The sequence below is a fragment of the Sinohyriopsis cumingii genome, chromosome 10 (genome assembly GCF_028554795.1).
Source record: "Sinohyriopsis cumingii isolate HCF-2022 chromosome 10, ASM2855479v2, whole genome shotgun sequence".
In the NCBI taxonomy this organism is placed as follows: Eukaryota; Metazoa; Mollusca; class Bivalvia; order Unionida; family Unionidae; genus Sinohyriopsis; species Sinohyriopsis cumingii.
In genome coordinates, this window is record NC_142970.1 from 106592446 (window position 1) to 106613068 (window position 20623).

At 41.0% G+C, this 20623-nt stretch overlaps 1 long non-coding RNA gene across 1 annotated transcript in view; it reads right to left on the bottom strand.

Annotated features, from left to right (window-relative positions):
• The window catches only part of LOC149790780 (uncharacterized), a 36145-nt gene that overhangs the window by 8959 nt on the left and 6563 nt on the right, over positions 1 to 20623 (bottom strand). Inside the window, exon 2 of the long non-coding RNA XR_016423647.1 lies at positions 12321 to 12392. This is a non-coding gene — a long non-coding RNA (uncharacterized LOC149790780). The remainder of the gene's footprint in view (positions 1 to 12320; positions 12393 to 20623) is intronic.

Here is a 20623-nt window from a genome sequence, read left to right on the forward strand (position 1 = left end):
ATGACGGCCATTCACTCGTCCAGTGGCACGAAACAATTCGGTCGTCCAGTTAGGTAAGTAACCTTTGTCGAAAGTGCGTTTGGTTTTGCCAATGCGCACCCAATCTCCTACGGTCAACTCTCCACTTTTCTTGGGGCCAGCCCTCGTCGGGGACGTACCAAACAGGTGCTCAAACACCACCACATCTTTGTCGGGAGTCACGTCTTGCGGGGCACGTCCGATGCTTCGATGGTAAGATTGATTGTACGCTTGCACTAGGTGCGATAAGATGTCGATGTACTTCAGAGTGTGGTGATGCGTAAAATATTTCCACATGCGTTCTTTCAAAGTGCGTTGAAAACGTTCCACGATGCTGGCTTTGGTTTCGGGATTCTCGGTGGTAAAGAAATGAATGTCACGTTTCTTTAATTCTTTTTGGAAAGCTTGGTTCAGAAATTCGGTACCTTTGTCCGTTTGCCATCGAAGAGGGTGACGACCGCTTTGTTTCAACACCCGTTGCAGGGCTCGCACTAACTCGCTGCTCGATTTGGAAGTCAAGGGCACGACCCAAGCAAATTTGGAAAAGACGTCGATGACACAAAACAAATATTGGTAGCCACGATTGTAGCTGGCCAAATGAGAGACATCGGCTAAATCGGCTTGCCATTGATGATCGATGCCTTCCACTCGGGTGCGACTTCTGGCAAACTTGCGTCGAATGGGTTTGTGTAAAGTGTAGGTAGCTTGTTCTTGTAACCATCGTTGCACTTGAGGTAAACGGAGACTTTTCAGTCGCGTTTTGGCAGCACGATACAATTTTTGAACTCCTGCGTAACCTGCAGGATGCGAGGGATCGTAGTAAATGCTGGCTAAGACTTTTTCCATTTTTTGTGTTTGTGTGTTAATAAGGCACCCACTCTTGGAGGATGCTACTCTTTTTCTCTTGGGGTATTTTCTTGGATTGCAATGCTTTGCGTGTGCGACCGGCAATAGGTGTTGAAGAGGAGGATGTCTGAGCGGGGGATATCGGTTCTTGTTTCACTTCTGTCTTCACTTTCTTTTTCTCTTGTGATCAAGAAGGGGTGGTCATCATCATTTTAATCCATCCAATTCTGGAGGTAGGTGGTGTTGTTAACTTGCGTAGTTTTTCTGGTGGAGTTTGAAACCCTTCTTCTTCTTCTTCTCCTTTTCCTTTTTCTGTCTTCGTCACTGGTAGTGGTGGTACTGGTACTGGTACTGGTACTGGTGACGGTGCTGGACTTTTCATCAAGGTCTTAAAATCTTTCAAAGTGGGTAGAGCTGTTTCGTCTAAAGCTTTCTGGTGAAAGAGTTGCAGTCGTTGCAAGAGTTGACCGTACTTTTGCGATTTTTCTGTTTCGGACAAATCTTGGCGATCCATCAAGGACTGCAATTCGTGTTGTAACTGGGACATCTCGCTCAAATTGGGATTGAGAGGTAAATGCGGGGTGCGTTGTTCTTGCCACCGATGGTATTCCGTCCATCGTTTGTAAGGCACTAAAGCTAGTTTTCGTCCTTCCATGGGGTTGTCAGGGGTCGATTCTGAGATCTTGGGACTTCCGAGGGCCTTTTTATCTTGCTCCCACCAGTCCTCCCAACATGGTTCCCAAGACTCCTTTCAGTATGGGACCTAACAAGAGGGGTAAAATACCTCCACGTTGGACCAACATCTTCTTTTTTTGACGAATGGGAATTTTCTTTTGAACCATTTGGCGAAGAACGTGACGATGTTTGCCTAATCATTGTTTCTGGTGTTTGGACAAAGGGATCGTGCCTTTCAAGACGTTCAAACAACATTCGCACACGGTATCGATGACCTCTTTGGAGGCCGATTGAATGAGTTTTTTTCATAGGGGTGGAGAAGCTTTGGACAGGACAGATAACATGTCCCCATGTTTGACTAAACGTGGTGGTAGTCCTTTCCTTTTCTTTCCTTGGGGTTTTCTGGAGGGTGACATCTTTGAGTCTTCAGGAGCACCAAAAAACACTGATACCCCCGACTTGGTCACACACCTTTTTTATACTAGAACGCGTCGCCACTGATTGTCTTTACGTCGTATCAGTTTGAGGACAGGCATGACACGTCGTGCAGGGGTACGTAACGGACTAAATCGAGCCAGTTCTTGCTTGGACAAATCCAGTAAACTTTGTAACATGCCCGATCTTTCATGGACTTTGATTTTTAGGAGAAGGTACTTTGTGAGCAGCAGCCACTGCCGCTAAATTGGAGGGTCCTGCCACTGGGGAAGTTCTTTTTGGGGTCATCAACGGAGAAGTTCTTGGTGTGATCAGCGTCTCCAAGTACTCTTCAGTTCTTGGTGTCATCAACGGAGAAGTGGATGCACGTGAGGCTGCCGGTGAACGTGTCACTGCCGTGGCAGGTCGTGGTTTGCGAGTGTAAGGTTGCGTCCTGGCCGAAGAAGTACCTCTCTTGCGACTAGTTTTCTTCTGTGGACTTTTCTTTTTTTGGGGGCTTCTTTTCTTTGTCCGGGGTGGTGACTGGTCAGAGGAGGGTCCCGCCACTGGAGAAGATTTTCTTTTTCTTCTTGGGGACCTGGTCTTTTTCTTTTTCTTCTTGGGGCTTCGTTGGACTTTTTTCTTGGGGATAACTTTGGGGGCATTAGGATCCCATCTTAAGAGAGAGCGAATGATGACCCCTCCTAGAGTACCCATCCCTCCAGGTTTCAAAATGATTTGTTTTTTGGTTTGAGTGTCGATGCGGGGATCGGCCAGTTGGACCAAAGCGACTTTGTTTCAATCGAAAAAGCGTTTGGTTTGATGAGGAATCTGAATGATTCCTTGGAGCATTTGACGTGCCGTCACCGTGAACCATCGTAAGACTTCTTTGAGACTAGCTTCTAAGACACGAGCTCGTATTTGTGGATTTTTTTCTCGACTGATGCCATACAAGGCACGAATCAATTTGACGGGAAGATGCGACTGAAGGGACGTCATGTTCACACTGTGTGAGACAGACGAAAAAGGGTCTGAGGTTTTTATAGATTTTTTTTATGTGGAGTGAAATGAAGTCGAGGACGTAGACGTGTACAGGACAGGCCCTCCGTCTTGGCACCAGTGGTGAAACAAGTGGGTACGAAATCGCAAATCCTCGGGGGTCGTAGGTTTTAAATCGACGAGTAAATAGGCGTGTGGAGTTTGAGTGGCATCGTCGTACGCCTGAGTCAGCCAAGGCGTTCCTAACTGTTTAGCTAAGACTTGCACTTGCGATTTATCTCGAGGGCTTTTAAACAAGACCACGTAATGCGCATTGAGACTGATGGTGCGATGGGCTTTACTTTGTTGAAACAAATTTTGGGTGATGTAAACGACACTGGCATTACGGTGATGCCCTTTGCACGTGAACAACAGTTTAATTTCTTCTTCGTCTTCTCCTAACATGTCGTCGAAAATGACCAAATGGGTTTGACGGGAGTCAGAGACGATGCCGTCGTCTTCTTTAGGAATGCCTTCCAGAAACACGATGGAATCGCCTTGCCACTCTTTGTAACACCACACGATCCGCTGAGGTGGCCATAGTGTGAGAAATGTCACTTGTGACACGAAAAGAAACAAGACAAGAGTTTATATACTTTTTTCAGAACACGTTTATTGAATGTTTTTTTTTTTCAAACATGAATACGAAAGACAAAAATACATAAAAGCCAAAGGCTTAAGTACAACAATAAAAGGCACATGATAACCAATAACGTGGAATAAACACAAGTGTCTGTACAACAACATGTTTTGGGTAATGTTCTAACCAGTTCTATAGTAGGGGTAGTAAGGTCACACAAGTGTCCTCCCGAAAGGGTCTTTCAGGCCTGTCCACGACAGTCCCGTCCTGGGTGATGGGTTCTTCTGGCACCGTCACTAACACGGGTTGAAAAGTAACTTTTTTCCTTGAACAATTCTCGTGCATACTGGGCCACTTCTTGGGTCCAAACCTCAAAATCCCATTCTTTCCAGGCACGGACATCTGTCCAATGGGGGTGTAAGTCACAAGCTACACACACATCGTCATACACGTCTTGGGTAGCTAAAAGTTGACGAATCTTTTTTTCCCGCAGAGGTCGAGAAGTATCCAGATGAAAACGCAAGGCTTTGAGCAAAAGGAGTTTTTCGTGACCATTTAAGGCCATTGAGGTGGTAAGTACTGATCGTAAAGAGTCCACAAGGAATCGGCTGGTAAACGAAATCCCAGAAAACAAGTCACTAAGACACACACCACTTGTCGTCCCAAATTGAATGGATACAGATCTTGTAATAATCGATGGTAATGATCCACGGTTTGAATATGGTCATTGAGTTCCTTCCACGGAATCTGTTCAATCAATTGTGACATAAGCCGTGGCATGGATTCCTGTTTTTGTACTCTCTTTGTTTCGGAAGCAATACACGTACATTCTACCCAGATATCTTCGTTCTCCAGAAGGAAATCTAGAATATTGTAACCTACAGTTCAAACTTCGATTAGAAGTTTTCTTTTCCACTAAGTAGATTCCACGTAGCATATGTTGGTAATCCTTTAACTCGTCTTCCTCAATGTGTTGCTCTAGGTGAATCTCAAAGTAACCAAAATGATGAACATTTCGTTCATTCACTAACTTACTAACAAGGTCTGACCACTGAAACAATTTCTGACGAATCAGTTCTCTTATACCATTCAGGTACCAGTGGTTAAAGATCTGGTGACGTAACGGATGCAATTGTTCTTTACGTTTGACTTGTATTTTCACCAGCTCTCGGTAAATCCTTTCTCTCAACTCTTCAGGCAAGCCCAAAATGTTCTCTTGTAAAGTATCCATAAGTATATACACTGTTTTTGGAATCGTTGGGTGGTGGCCAATAGCCTCTTTTAACTTTGTGCCTAATGTAATATCCACTCATAATCAGTCTTCTTGTACTTTGGAACAGAGCATAATTTAAAAACGGTTGAATAACTTTGCGTTTGCGTTTCACTTGTATTTTGATCAGTTCTCGGTAAATGCGTTCTCTCAACTCCACAGGCAAAGCACGAATGTTCTCTTGTAAAGTATCCATGAATAGGTCATACTAAATCCTCTTTGGTCTGACACAAGAAATGTACTGTTTGCACAGACATGGTTTCAATTCATTGTCGAATCTAAATCGTTTAGTCACTAATTTAGACGTTACAATTCGTTCAGAAGTTTCCTCTTTCACCAAGTTGACATTGCGTACAAGATGTTGGTAATTCGTTAACTCTTCCTCTGGAATTCGATGCAGTACGTTTACAATGTAGTAGATAGAATCGTCCATACCAAACCATTCCTTTTTAAAACCAGGGGGTCGTTGATCAATGTCTGTCCAATGGAACACTTTCAACTCAATGAGTCCTTGTATAGCATTCAGGTACCAGTGGTTCAAACACCGCTGACGTAACGGATGCAATTGTTCTTTACGTTTCACTTGTATTTTGACCAGCTCTCGGTAAATGCGTTCTCTCAACTCCACAGGCAAAGCACGAATGTTCTCTTGTAAAGTATCCATGAACAGATTATGGTAAGTTACTTCAATGTCTCGGTCCCACTAAGGGTAAGTAATGACAATTCGGTGACCATCGAGCATGTTCTACGTAGGCCGAATCTTGCGGTTCCCAGTAATGAAGTGACACACCGCAACTGAAGCACTTGACTTTATCCCCTTCGCCCTAGTAGAAAAATCCGGCTCTGGCTAATTCTTCGGGGGTCGGTCCTCCTAGATACTTAGGCCATTTTCCTTTGAACGATTGAAGACGATTTTCAAAGTCGCAGTATTCCGACAAAAGCACAGGGAACGAATATTCGTCTTTCACAGGTTCGTTTCGATGAGGGTTGAGTGACATGGGCAGGAGTTTGCTCAGGGCTGGATGACATCCGTAGGGGGGGGGGTAGACGTGAAGGTGAACATTCCCCTTTAAAACGAAACCCAGTAAAATGTCCAAGAGGACGAGCGGCATCACTATCGCATCCCTCCGGTTTGACACGCACAGCATCACTTTCCATGATAGTGGTCGTAAGAACAAAGTTCCCATGATGCTTTACGGCATCGCTCAGGTCACAACGTACAGCATCGTACCCATCGCAAGGCTCACAATCGCATTCCACTTCAGAAGCCTCACACTTGAATTGTGCCTTTCTAAACAACTTGTTTTGTGTTTCTCTGAAAGTATTCATCTTGTTCGCTCGGTCTTGGTAGTCACGCTGAACTATCGATCTTGCCTACGGTTCCTTTTTTATATACAGACCAATACCGACGTGTCCATACGGTAATGTGAAATGATTGGGAAGTCGCACTCGCTTCTGGTACACGATCTGATAGACTTTTTCCAAGGGCCGACTGACGATGTGGTGAGTGGGTAAACGTACAATCTTGTTCGGCTGATAGGTGGTCACTTTAAAGTCTCCATCCTCTCCCGATTGCAAGGCTTCTTTCAATACCCCAAAATTGACCACACGACTGGTACGATAATTCAGAGTCAGTCCTTTCACTTTGCACGTCGTGTGCACTTCTCCTTGTTTGTCCCGGTATTCGTAGCCGTAATTTTTGGGACCGCCACTGACGAAACTTAGAATCTTGTCGTCGGGATGCTCGTCTGTCCAGGCTCCTAAACGATCTCCTTCGATGTCAGGGTGCTGTTGACTCGGGTGATGGATGTAAATGCAACTGTCCGTGTCAAAGTACAGGACGCGTTCTCCTAACAGTTCTAAAGCTTCGTACAATTTTAAGCGAGCATGGGCTGTCACGTAAGCCGCAATGATGACATTTCCAAAAGGGTCGTCTTGTATAAAGTCCAGATCTTCTTCGTAATTGACCAAAATCAAATCCTCTCGAACGACGTCCACGTGTTTCATGTATTTGGTTTTGTCGTGAATCATCTGGAAGTAGCGGGAAGGTTCTGTCAAATATTCCGTCTTGGGTAAACACGGTCGTTGTGCCATTTTACCCCACAAGCAATTTAACATCACTTTGGCAAACGATCGCCTGCCTTCGTTTTTTTCGATGTGGTCTAAAGAGATGCCTTCTTGTGCGTAGTATTTCTCTTTGAATTTTATTTGGTCTTCGGGAGTGTGACACCAGGAAGGATAGCCGCTGGCTTCTTGCTTCAGTTTCAAAAAGGCATCCACGTAGTCGGCGAAAATGCCTTTCGTCGGCTTGGTACAGCAAACAGGTGGCATTGGTCCTTCCTCCGTACAAACTATCCCTCGGGTTCAGCGGGTCCATGAACTGGTAACTTTCCACGAGACGTTTAAACTCGGGATCGGTTTTCATACGGTGATCGTACTCGTGTTCCCACATTTCCACCACTTGGTATCCTTGCTGTTCCAACTTTAGGCGTCGCTGACAAGTGTCCTGGTACAAGTCTTCCATGGTTCGTTGTAAAAACTGATTTTTAGTGCTACGGTCAGGGTAACAGACGGGACATCCGTGAAATAAGCAACCGTTAAACTCGTACACGATCTTAGGGTTTTCTCTACCGAATACGTTCCGATGGTCTTTTCACCCCCTCCGTTGCGGGCATGCTGAATCCATTTGTCTTCCTTGTCGCACAAGTAATGTAACCAACGTAGGGCTTTGACCGAGTATTGACGTTTGACAAAGTGGGTCGTTTGAGGGCTGATGACAGCCACGGTGTTTTCAGGCATGAATCGTTGTCGATACACTAAGGAACACGCTTTGGCAATGGTGCAAGCTTCTTTCAAAGGATCGACCCCTCCGTGTTCCATGAACAGTTCTCGAAATTTTCCACAGCAACGCCGTAAAATGTCCACGTCGGAACGACAATACTTTAGCATTTCTTCCTGAAAGTCGAAAGGGTCCGAGGCGTGAGAATGGTACCAAGCGTAGAAAGCGTCTCGTTGTTCGGTACGCATGTTGTCGGGGTCGTAATAGTGAGCCTCAGGTAAATGGGGTAGAACGACGTGTTGATTGGCTTCCGTATTGAAAAAGTGAGGAAAGTAACCTTTAGCCATTTCTGTCATTCCAAATGTTTTAAGCATTCGACTCAAAGGCATGGCCAAGTAACTCATCGAATCTTTAAACTGCACTTGTCCCACTTGCATGAAAATGATTTTGGCTCCGTTCAAAGTCACTTTAGGACGCTCGGTGCCTTGTTCCGTATAGTATCTCAAAAGAAACTGTCCATCGTATCCGGAGAAATTGTGAGCCATCACCGTGGCATGACGATGACAATCTCCGTAACGTTCGATGTCCTCTTGACTCCACGTCTTGTCGATGGGGTCTAAAACCCATTGGGCAAAATCGGCTAGCGTGTTCGGTCCCCGAAAGATTTTTTCACGTCCTCCGGGAATCTTGCTGCATTGAGGGCAATGACTGAAGATAGGTTCTTGAATGCACTTCTCGCACGCTCGATGAGCCACGCAGAAATTAGGAATGTGAATGCCAGTCTCTTGCATGCATTCGAAATCGAAAAAGATGAAATTGCCTTTCTTCTTGTGACCGTCCTCTTTCTCTGGTGGGGGTTGGTATTTTTGCACGTAGTATTGGTGTTCCAAGTCCACGATGTGGTGACAAATGTGACATTTTTTCTTTCCTCGACATACGTGTGCCTTGGCAGCATTGGTACATATGCCTTGTCCACAGGTAGGGCACAATCTCAGCAGTTGACAAGCACATTTCTTCTGTGAACCTTGCGTCTTCAAATGTTGTTGGTAACAGGCAGGGCTGACAAACGTGCGCAGACAAGTTGAACAATGCACTGGTTCTTCGCTCAGACAGGGTGGAGAGGCCAAACATCCTGGGCATTTCATTCCACAATGCTTGTGTTGCTCTCGATTGTTATAACCATAATCACATTTCTCACAATAATAAGCATATCCCAGTAATCCGGTGATGGTGGTAATGGTATCGAAATGGTCATCGTGATAATAAACATGAATGTATTTTCCATCCCTAAAATCTTGGCCTCGAAACAATAGAGGCCCGCGCACTTCTTGAGGGTGCACTTTCAAGGTGTATCGTGGAGCTAGGGCATCTTGCAATTTTTGCATCTCAGGAATGCCACAGGGTGTGTCTTTGGACAGGCCAGCTTGTTGCAACAGGAGTTCTGCTTCATTTCGTTGTTTGGCTCGATCGGAACGTTGAATAGTTTTCCAGGTTCTTTTCCATTCTACCGTGTCGTTCTTGTTGGCATAGGTTCGTCCCGCCACGATGGCACGGGCTATACACATCTGGTCATGAGTATTGTTAATTCGGACGAGACTCTTTTTGGTGTTGCGAAGGTCGTCCACCAATAACATCTTTTTGCGTCCAGTCCCTTGAGGAGGAGAGACGTGGGTCATGTCCAGTGTGGCTTTTCCATCGGTGATGTCAAACTGATCATTAGATTGTTGTACGTGTTGAATCTTGTCCATGACTTTGGAAGCGGTCAATTCTGCAGGGGTGCTAAACACGATCCAAACAGGGGATTTCAAACTGTCGTGTTGTATGGAAATTCTCAAGCGATCGTCTTCTTTGGGTTGACATTGTCGCTTGAGTGCAGTGAGCAAAGAATCCCACACCCCAGTGATGAACCCTTCTGCTTTTTCTAACGGTACTTCGGACTTGAAATCTTTAAACTTCACCGTGTATTTGTAAGCCGTGGTTCTAAATTTTCTAGAGGAGCGCTTTTCCGTCTCTCGAATGGAATAGTATTTTTCAGGGTTGACTAAGGGTGGTGAACTTGGTTTAGAAGGTTTGGATTCTGGTTGACTCATGTCCTCTTCAAAATCACTGGCATGAATTTGTGCCAAGATTTCAGCCCTGGTACGAGGCGATAGATCACGTTTCTGCCTCTTACTTTCTTCTTCTTTCTTCTCAAATGAATAGGATCGTTTCATCTTGAGTGAAAAACGTCAAATGACTCAAGTTTAAACACCATAGACTAATTTATAGTCATGGCAGACCAGCGTATAAAAAAGGGTGTGTGTCTTGTCCTTTCACTATTCATTTCACTCTCAAGCCGAGCACAACGATGGAAGAGACTAACCAAATCGAACGTTTCGTCAGAGCTTTGCGAGGGGTCATTAGAAAATTCTCTTCAGACCAGCCCACGGACTACTCTCCTTCCTTTCGAGATAAAAGTCAAGATACTTGCTATATCTGTCAGAAGAAAGGGCATTGGTCTTCAGAGTGTCCAGACCGTAAAAAAAGAAAAAAAACAGGGACTAAAAAAGACAAAAGCCAAGATACCTGTTATTATTGTGAAGAAAAACGACATTGGTCTCCAGATTGCCCAAAAAAGAAACAAGAGGAGTCAGAAGAAAAGAAGGATTCTTCAGAAGAAGAGAGGGATTCTTCAGAGGAAGAAGAGGAAGAAAGAAGACAATTCTATTTACAAGAGGCAAAGAAACAGGAGAAGAAAAGAAGAAGGGAAGAAAATGAGGAAAAGACGGTGAAGAAATTTAAAAAACAGAGAGACTAAACAAGGAGAAAGAAGAAGTCAATGAACTTTTTTTAAAAGTGTTTTCTTGTGAATTGTGAATTGGATTGTAACAATGGATAAAAGAATAAATTAATGATATAAGGTAAGTGTCTTTGAGTTTTGATTTTAAAATAAGAAGCTACACTCACGCACTCATACAAAAGACACGTATTATAAGGGTAAAATGGGTGGGGTTTTTTTGAGTTATTGGCAATTGAAATTGTATTTCTTTTCGAGAAATGTGGGTGGCCCTGAAAAGGGCCTTTTTATTTTGGTGTAGGGGTAAGTTTAACTAATCAACTTTAACTGCCTTAAGCCTTTGCCACGGCCAAGGCCTACTTCTGGACTGCGTAATGTTGATGATGATTGGGTTGAAATCACTAAGGGTGGTACGGTAGGCTTAGTCACAGGGTTAACGTGTTTAGCTCGGGAAGGTCGTATTCTCTTCGGTCGTAATAAAGAAGTCTGATACATTTGTTTCAGACTTCTTAACTCCGCTAAAATGTCCAACAGTACCGTGACCGTTTGATTTTCACCCTCTTGTTTCTTTGCTGCTGCTACTTCTTCTTGCTGTTGTTGCTGTTGTTTTTTTCTTACCTCTTCTTCTTGCTGCTGTTGCTGTAGGAGAAAAGCTTGTTCCGCTTCCTTTTGTCGTTGTATAAATTTCTCCAATTCTTCTTTCTGTCTCTGTCTAAAATTCTCCACTTGCGGTAATGAAGAAGGTAACGAAGGTTCCGGAACAAATTCTTGCGAGGAGAGAAAATCCACAAAATCCCAATTCACCTCTTCTGAAAGTAAGTCCGGGTTCCCTTGGGCAGTCTCCCCTGTTGGTGCACCCCAATGGATCGTTTTCTGAATTTCCGTCATGTTGAATCACTGCCGTATAGATTGACTGCACACAAGCGGTAGCGAATCTATATAGACCAACTGACGTCACAGACTGCTCTCTTCGGATTGGATGCGAGCTGACTGAATTTTGTAACGCGTGTTCGGATTGGTGAATGAACTCAATCCGTTTCAATCCTTCCGCTACCTATAAATAAGCGCAGTTCACTGCATTGATTCACCTGTTCTCGTCGCTTCAAGATGTGGACCACAGTCGAATCATCCACCCTTGTGTCTTCCATGATGTTTAGGACGGACATGCTCATGTATGTCCGATCCAAGTGGACCGTTGTGCACAGGACAAACACCAGTCTGTGGATACGTAAGATCTACCTAGAAAGACAAGGATGCCTCAAAAGAGTGCTGATTTACGGACCAACAGTGAGACGCAGCCTAAGGACAAGAAGAAGACCAATGCGGTGGCTTTTATGTTAATGGATACATTAACATAAACCCAAAGGCCCTTTTCAGGGCCACCCATATTTCTCGAAAAGAGAATGACTTTTCAATTGCCTACCCCTTTTTTTAAAAATAAAAAAAAATCCCATGTTCAATTCCCCTTGTACCTAGACAAGTCCAAACTCTATTCCCCCATGTTAATTTCCTGTGTCGCTAGACAGACCCACACTATAGTTCATGTTAAATTCCCCTTGTCGCTAGAGTGACCCACGATTTATTCCCATGTTAATTTCCCTTGTCGCTAATCTGACCCACGAATTTTCGCCATGTTAAATTTCCATTGTCGCTAATCTGACCCAGGGGGTCTGTAATGCTAATTCCCATTGTCGCTAATGTGCCCCTATTTACTACTCACGATTTATGCGGAAAACTATTTGTAAATAAGCTAATATTTGTATGGTACGTGCTATTCTTTGGAACTTGCGTTATGTATTTTTTATGACATCTCCTCATAATTTACATATTTGTACAGTGTTAGCCTATTTCTACATCTCTTCATCCTGATGAAAAGAGAGACAGACAGACAGTAGGTGGCAGGAGTAGATGAGAAAGTACCAACCTTTATTCAACGATTCGACCCTCTAAAAGCTAGACACGTAGAACGAACAATATAACGCAAGCTGTCCTTGAACTGGAAAAAAAACATTTGTAGATAGATCGAAATGGATATAACAATTTTACATAATGGGATGGAAAGAAAACCTCGAAAGGAGAACCATACCAAATGTCAAGTTAGTCATCTTTGTAAGAAAATAAATGCATACATTTCAACTTCGGTCGAAGCAGATAATTGACTGATCTAAATTAGAGAAAATACCATGCTAATAGTTGAGACACCCCTACACAGAGCTGTCAACTTCAGAATTTTCTTGTGCATCAGTTCTAAATATAGCAATAGACTATGTCTTGAATCACGGCTTCAGTAATAGCATACACGTATTCACGTTTACCTTGTTTACCAAGGTGAAAGAAAAGCAAGATGTAGTACTTAAGCATAATTGATAAGTAAGTTGTGTGTCAGTAAGGTATAATACTTAAGAACAATTGATACGTATGTAAGCTGAACGCCCGCAAGGAATATTACTTAAGAATTTTTGATGGTAAGTAAGATAGGTATGGTCCAAAAGCAAGTTTGATTCATGGTTGTGAGACGACAAGCGCATTTATTTTTATGTTACATATGTAAGGAATTTCACATCGAATTAAAACATCCTGAAAAGAAATTTATATGAACAAGGAATCGAGAATAGAATATATATATATATATATATATATATATATATATATATATATATATATATATATATATATATATATATATATATCAGAAGAAGAAGAAGAAGAAGAAGAAGAAGAGTCGGACGCCCCTCACTCCGTTTCAAAGATGTGTGCAAGAGGGACATGAAGGCATGCAACATTTCACCCGATGGCTGGGAAGAGCTGGCTGAGGACCGAGGCACCTGGAGACTGATGGTAAACAATGGCATATCAGTCGCTGATGCGAGGAGAGGCCAGTTGGTGGCAGAGAAACGTAGGAGAAAGAAGAACGCAACAGCAACCACAGTAATGCAGACTTCCCAGTATGTCTGCACCAACTGCAGTAGGGACTGTCACTCACGTATAGGCCTGCACAGCCACAGCAGACGTTGCCAACAGAGACAGACAACACCCCAAGGGCGCTATTCGCATGGTCTTTCGAGACCGAGTCGCCAATGATGATGATGATGATATATTTACTCAGTAGGTATTCCCCATATAGTGTATGCAAAGTTTTCTTGGACAGAAATTAATGAATCGCCAATCCCGTTGTCAAGGTCAGCAAAGTCATGTAAGCATTACGCAATGTTTTGTCCATATAAACGTCAGAAACCGATGCAACCGAGAACATAGGGAAAATGAAAGCAGACGCCACTTTATGCTGGAGAATTAAGACGAACATTATTTTTCTTTGCTAATATCAAGTTTTCAAATAAAAATAAATAATTCGACTCGTTGATTATCTTCCACATGTTATCTCTCAAAACTATATATGTTACGATATGGTGCATATGTTACAGAGGACCGTGGTTTTCGTGTGCAATACTCCACGTATAAGAATATCTTTCCAAGTTCTACTGCTTGACAGTCTGAGGGTTATCAAAACAGTTACGATTCTATTTCAATAAACCAAAATGGAGTGTGTAAGTGTGTGTATGTGTGTCAGTTGGATTTTTAACGTAGCTTAAAACATATTTCGTCATATCGCTTCGATGTTTTCATTGTGGCAGTTTATAATGATATCTAGCACTGGGATATCATGCAGCAGACATGTTGCATGATGTCCCATCCAGTCACATTGTCCTGACACCCGGTCGACTAGTCCTAACACTAACCTCTTAATGCTTACCGCCTAGGGAGGCAGAAGTTAGTACCATTTTTGCAAGTCGGCTCAAACCCGCGACCCTCCCACATCCAAGGCGGACGCTCTAACCACTAGGCCACCGGAGCGGTTGTGACACATGTGAACAGTTTGCATTTCTAATGTAAAGACATTCAAACTCCCTAGGGTTAAACATTACAACTTACGACTCTAGGTCTAAAATTTAGTAAAAGAAAGAGGTGAAAATAATAATTTATGTAAATCTGCAAGTTAATTATTTCCCCACAATGCAAAGTCAAACTTCAAGAGACTCTTAGAGCATTTTCAATTAAATCCCAAATAATCCAAAATGTATTATCACAAGTCCAAACGTCTTGAATGTTCTGGCGAACAACAATGATTCAATCCAGAATGACTTTGAACGAGTTCAAATTAATTCTAAAGTAATATGTTAATCCAACTTCAATTAGCAATTTGTAATTCCAATAAGTTAAATAAATAATTACTCTGAAATAACAACACAATATTTAAGAATTCCCTCAGGCTGATCTTAAGGCATGAATGAATTATTTGTTTAACCAAGTCCCTATTTATGTTCATGTTCACTTGACCTAGATGTGAGTATTATTAATTGAATATTTCAATCAAATTGTAAACTAGTCTGTGTCTATGTGAACATCTTATTTACAACTTACAATCGTGGACGCAAGTTTATGTTAACATATTGGCTACAAGAGACCATTATCTTAAAGCACAATCTACAGTCATGTAAAACATTAAGCAAGCAATAAAAATATGCATCATACTGGGGTTTGTTTTGGCGCTTGTGACCAGAATATGATTCAACCTAAACCACCATTCAGATGTTTTTGTCATCTAGGTTCAGCTAATTCAAAACCTGGGTCAGTTTATTTTCATCTGAACGAAGGTTCTAAACAACAATTAAAAAATATATATTATCTTCCAGTCACAATGCCAAAACACATTGCTTAACTGATAAGGATAAGAGTTGTGTAATTGTTTCCTTAAATCTGTTTCTGAAAACCGTCCATATCAAAACTCAATTGGAAAACGCCTAGGAACAGCTAAAATAGTTGAAATCGCAACTAATGCTTTTAAACATATCTAGCACATTGGAATTAACAACCGACTTGCAAAGCGATATAAGTAATTTTAACTTTTAAATCTGTAATGGCAAACGCGTTTATTTGAATAAAAAATAAATATGTCAGTTTTCTACTTTAGAAAAGACAAACTAACACATCAGAAGTCAATAATAATAGTTCCGGTGAGTTCGACCTTCGGATTTGAAATTGCTTTGATATTCAATCATAATCATTCTACATGTGAGGTGTCGTGGAAATATGCGCCTGATATGAAGTTGTATATACATGGAGTAGAAATGACTACACCGACTTTAGCAAGTAAGCCAGGCCCCGTTCAACTTCCCCAAACCAAAATATGGCACCTTTTGTATAAGACAAACGTGCTAGCAATGAAAAAATGGGGAGCTCAAAGTGGCTGCACAACTATCTGGCTGCCCAGGCTCTTTTTGTGTACAACACTAGAACAGCCCGTTGTCTGCCCAAAAGTATGTTACAGAATGAGTTAAGGCGTATTTAGTTCGCTGAAACACGATCCGGTCCCGGTGGGTTCCGGAGTAGAGCAACACGTTCGCAGATGCACCGAAGGAAGTGAGCAATCAAACCGAGAAACATGCGTCCAAAGGAAGGCGAGAAAGTTGATAAAAGCAAAAGAGAAATCACAGAATACATGTGATTAGTATAATAATTTCAAACTTAGTTCTACAATTGGCTGCCGAACGCTTTACCAAAATTTAGGTTAAATAGGTATATTGTCTTACGCTGTCTAGCTTGAAACTGACATGTAGTTCTGTTCAGCAGCCATTTTTCAAACTGACCATGGTAATACAATTCCCTACGTTAATTGTTTTTATAGTGTTGGAGAAATTGAATTAGCTAGTACACATTTTATATGAGGCAGTATTACTGTCTACTTTATAGTACATTTGAAAACAATCCATAAACTCTATGGAAGTACCGTACAATGCAGGCCTGTTTGTTTTAACGTTAATACTGTTAAAACTTAGAGAAAAATTTTGTAAATCAAATTTTCTTAAATGTAATTTAGCTTTGATCTTTCTCTTTGGATAAGAACAATCGTTATTGTCGGATGTGATTGTATGCGTGTACAAAACGTAATAGAGCAAATGCTGTATATATTATAGACCACTTATATAGACGTAGTGGAGACGGACATTACAAAATGTGGACTATAAAACTCCTGAATTTAGTTTTTAGGCATCAGCGCCACTTTGCTCAACGGTGATATCGTAAAAACTATTTTAGTCATAGAAATTTCTTCGTGCAGCGAGACTGTGCTGATATATAATTTGAAGCTACTGAATGTAGTATTTATTCCGAAAATTCCAAGACCAGTTCATGTTCAGCGGTCGTTTTTCGGCATGAAACAGAATTCTAAAAGCATACTTAATGGAGGAGAGTTTCAGTCGTATCTTGAAAAACATAATTAGATAAAGAGTCATGAAACATAACAATATTTACCCTTTCATAAAAACGGGGGCTGAAAACAGTATTTGCTTAAGAGAGTCCTGTTTCACAAACAGCTTTGTGAGATGATGTAAATTCAAAGTTGCTGACGGCCAGATATTTAATTTCAAGTAATTGTAAATTTTATTTCATTGTTATGCTGCCGCTGGTAGCCATCGCAATCAGGACACTTTCACAGAACAATAAACGTGTTCCAACACAGGTGACTCACGTTTCATGAATAACTTATGACGACAGTCTGAAACAACAAGAAATAACCTTTTATGTACTATGTTGTATATTAAGAGCACAGAAGAAGTTTTTTTGTATTGATACAACATAGAACAGATAAGGTGTTGTTACAAACTTGCGTCGTGTTTTATTGATGAAGCTTCATACGCAAATTGTTCCAATCACCGACAACTTTGGACAATGCATCAGTCTAATAGATTCCATTCCTTTTATTCATTCCTTTGATGAAGGGTGCGCTGGGTTTAATGAAGATTGTAGCCGCTTTGATCAAAGATGCATAATGTTATTGAAGTTGCTGCCAAAAGCCAACTTTGTGGGGCCAAACAAATACACGTTTGTTAACGCCACGCAATACCAAAGCCCGACGGCAAACACACTACAGTTGTACAATAGAACAAACTACCAACAAACGTCGACATAAGCATAATACATTTAGTAGTAATAAGAAAACATGGGCCTGGGACTTTGCATTTTTGTCGACGTACGCGACTGGTCAACATAAGTGATGTCAATATAAGTGGGTAGGATGTATTATATGTTTCATGTGAAAGTAGCAAACAACTTTCAAGGTTTTATTGCTAAAATGAAAGCTTAGCTTTGATAACCTTTGAAATCAATTGTTGTTTCAATACTCAGCAACGCATCATTTGGGTTGTTTAGAGTTACCTCAGAGAGAAAGATTCATAAGAATGAGAGACTTTACAATGCTCGTTTTTTAATAGATTCCAGTGGTTCTTTGATGTGCTCAGTCGGTAGATTCCGATGCGAGCGACCGCCCAACTTACGTCCATATTCGACGTACGAGGCTAAAAAAGAAGTTTCTTGCCCAAGGATATGACACAGAAGACAGACCACCAGTAATATTCGCCTGAGTTATATGTATCTGAAAGAACAGGCCAATCTGCAACATGTTTGAGATGATATTTATAATTGCCCTGTATGTATGCAAAAATATTTTTTCATTTATGAATGGATTGTTTTCTATTCTCAGAAAAGGACAACGTATTTAATAAGCTCTGATAAGTTCCGGTGTCTCCTGATATCTGAGAGTTGCCTTATCTAAATCACCAACAAATGATACTTAACCCTTCGACATGAATGGTTAGTAAATTTTCATAAACAAATCAGACTTTAGTAAGATAGCCCCCACACAAGTATCTCTTTCAATACACGACCGTGACCATGACCTATAGAACCAAGTAGCATTTGCGACTGCTATGTTATAATTATGCTGCCTATACTTAGTCCTATAGCAATACGAACTAACGTGTCGTTTCCTCTTACAATTAGTGCAAGTGGGAAGAAAAGTATTTCTAATCCGTCTTATCAGAAATTTAATTTTTCACATTTATATCAGTTTGAGACTGTTAGTACTTAAACGAGACCGAAACGGTTTCTTGACAAGATCTCGTTGAGAAAAAGGTTTATTTACAAATGGATTCTTTGAATCAAAATATAATCATCAGAGGTACTAGCTGCATTCTCTAAAGTTTCCATCCCTTTCACATCGAGGAAAGTTATTATGTCACTACATAATATGATTAAACAACTCTTCAATGTATATTTGCATCAGCACTTCTATTTGAAACAAAAGCTTTCCTAACTCAATTTCCCTCTTTGACGGACTGGAACTTAAAGACTCTCGATTCAATAAGAAGTTTTCTATTAATTTATCATTTTTATTAGGTTATGTTGATAAATTTTGGACCCCAATTCCATCCTTTTCTAGAAATTAAACCTTTTTTTCCTAGCGTTCTCTTCCTCTTCTTTGTTTAATGGTCTTAAAGCAGAATGACCAAAACAAAAGGATATGATTTACAATGCAATACTATGATTTGGATGTTATGGTGAAAGCTTGTGGGTTTCAGTATCAGTATTAATTTCCCAGCTGTGAAATCAAGATACCAGAAACTACAAACATTTCAAACAATAAAATTAAAACATCAAAAAACAATCATTTGAAATATCAAAATCACTGAAATATCAAAACTTCGAAAATATTTAAATACTTTCGAATCTTGAAAATATTTAGAATGGTTCAAATTCCGAAACGAGTTTCCATTAATCTTCAAAACTTCTGCGACGACCCACCAATTAACCGTGTTACGCCTATAGGCTTTAACATAAGTAAAGACAATGTAAACCCATCAAGCAGTAAATTTTCGAACATAAATTTAATTTTTATCAAAAATAAAATCAAACAAGGTGAAAGAATCAAAAATAGCATAAAGTGCATGAATTCCATGAATACTATAGTTTCACTATAGTCTAGAAACTGTCCAAAGGAGGTTACCAATGAAGGTTTTGAGGTGTTTGTGAAGAGTTGCATTTCTTAATCCAATTGGTTTTACTTCAAGATAATACCGTGAATGTAGAATACAACGGACATCCTAGAAAGTTTCACAAAATCCAATAGAATATGTAAATATTTAATAAATATTTAAGTTCTTGAATAAAGTAACGTAATCCAAAAGAAACTGACTGTTTAAATTAACGGTTTCAACAATACTAATCCAAGGAACAGATATTGCAAATAAATTACGATTTCTTCTCAACATCTAATAAAAAGAATGATATGGTGCATATTTAATTACCCTTTATAGCCACATAATACGCATCAAATCAAGAATATCGGAACTAATAAAAATATGCTAGAATATAAAAATCACTATGTTTCTAAACAAACTAACAGCCACAATCTAACCTTTTCAAATATGTGAGCCAATGAACAACACGGGTGAGCATGTTACCTCTACTTGGCAAATGCACCCCTAGTTTCAAGTGATGTTTAATTAATCTCCATTCGAACTAGAATGTGGCGTACATGACAGAAATAGTTGTTGACAGGACCTCGGCGATCTAACACCCACTGGTTACTCCATCAAGTCGTTCCCCCGTAATTCTCGTGGAGGTGGAATTGCTGTCATCACAAAGAACTCCATAATCAAACGTCTTAACCACACCACAACATTCAGTTTCGACCACACATCGCTTGACTTAGTCCAAATCACACTAACACTGGAGCAAAGGTACATTTTTTTCTGCCCATACCGCCCTCCTCCAAGTAGAAAAAAAAATCTGGCTGACTCTCTCTTTTTGGAGCAGTTTCCGAATTTCATTGGGGGTATGGAAATTCGATAGGTGGCAACCTGATTATTCTTGGAGATTTCAACTTTCACTTTGACTGTCCCGGAAACCCAAACACATCAAAACTCATAGATTCCATTAATGTTTTCAACCTCAAACAGTCAGTTAACCACCCCCACCCCCCACAAACATGGTCACATTTTAGACTGGATTCTTCATAGACCTGATGATAACATTCTACGGTCCTCCTTGGTATCCCATGACCTTGCATCAGATCACCTCTGCTTATATGCCATCTTGACGTATCAGTCCTTGACCCTCCACCTTAATCTGCTATTAAGAGAAACCTCCGTATGATAAATAGAACCAATCAAATGCACGACATCCAAGCAAACATAACAACTTGATTACCTCCTACAGCATAACAACTCGATAACTGCCTGCGTTCATTGCTCGACAAACATGCCCCAGCTACCAAGTGCAGAGTATCAATTCAATAGTGTTCTCCATGGTATAGCAGTATTAGGGACAAGCTTCGCACTGCTAACAGAGACTGCCGTAAATCTGAGAGGCTTTGGCTTTCCACCAGACTCA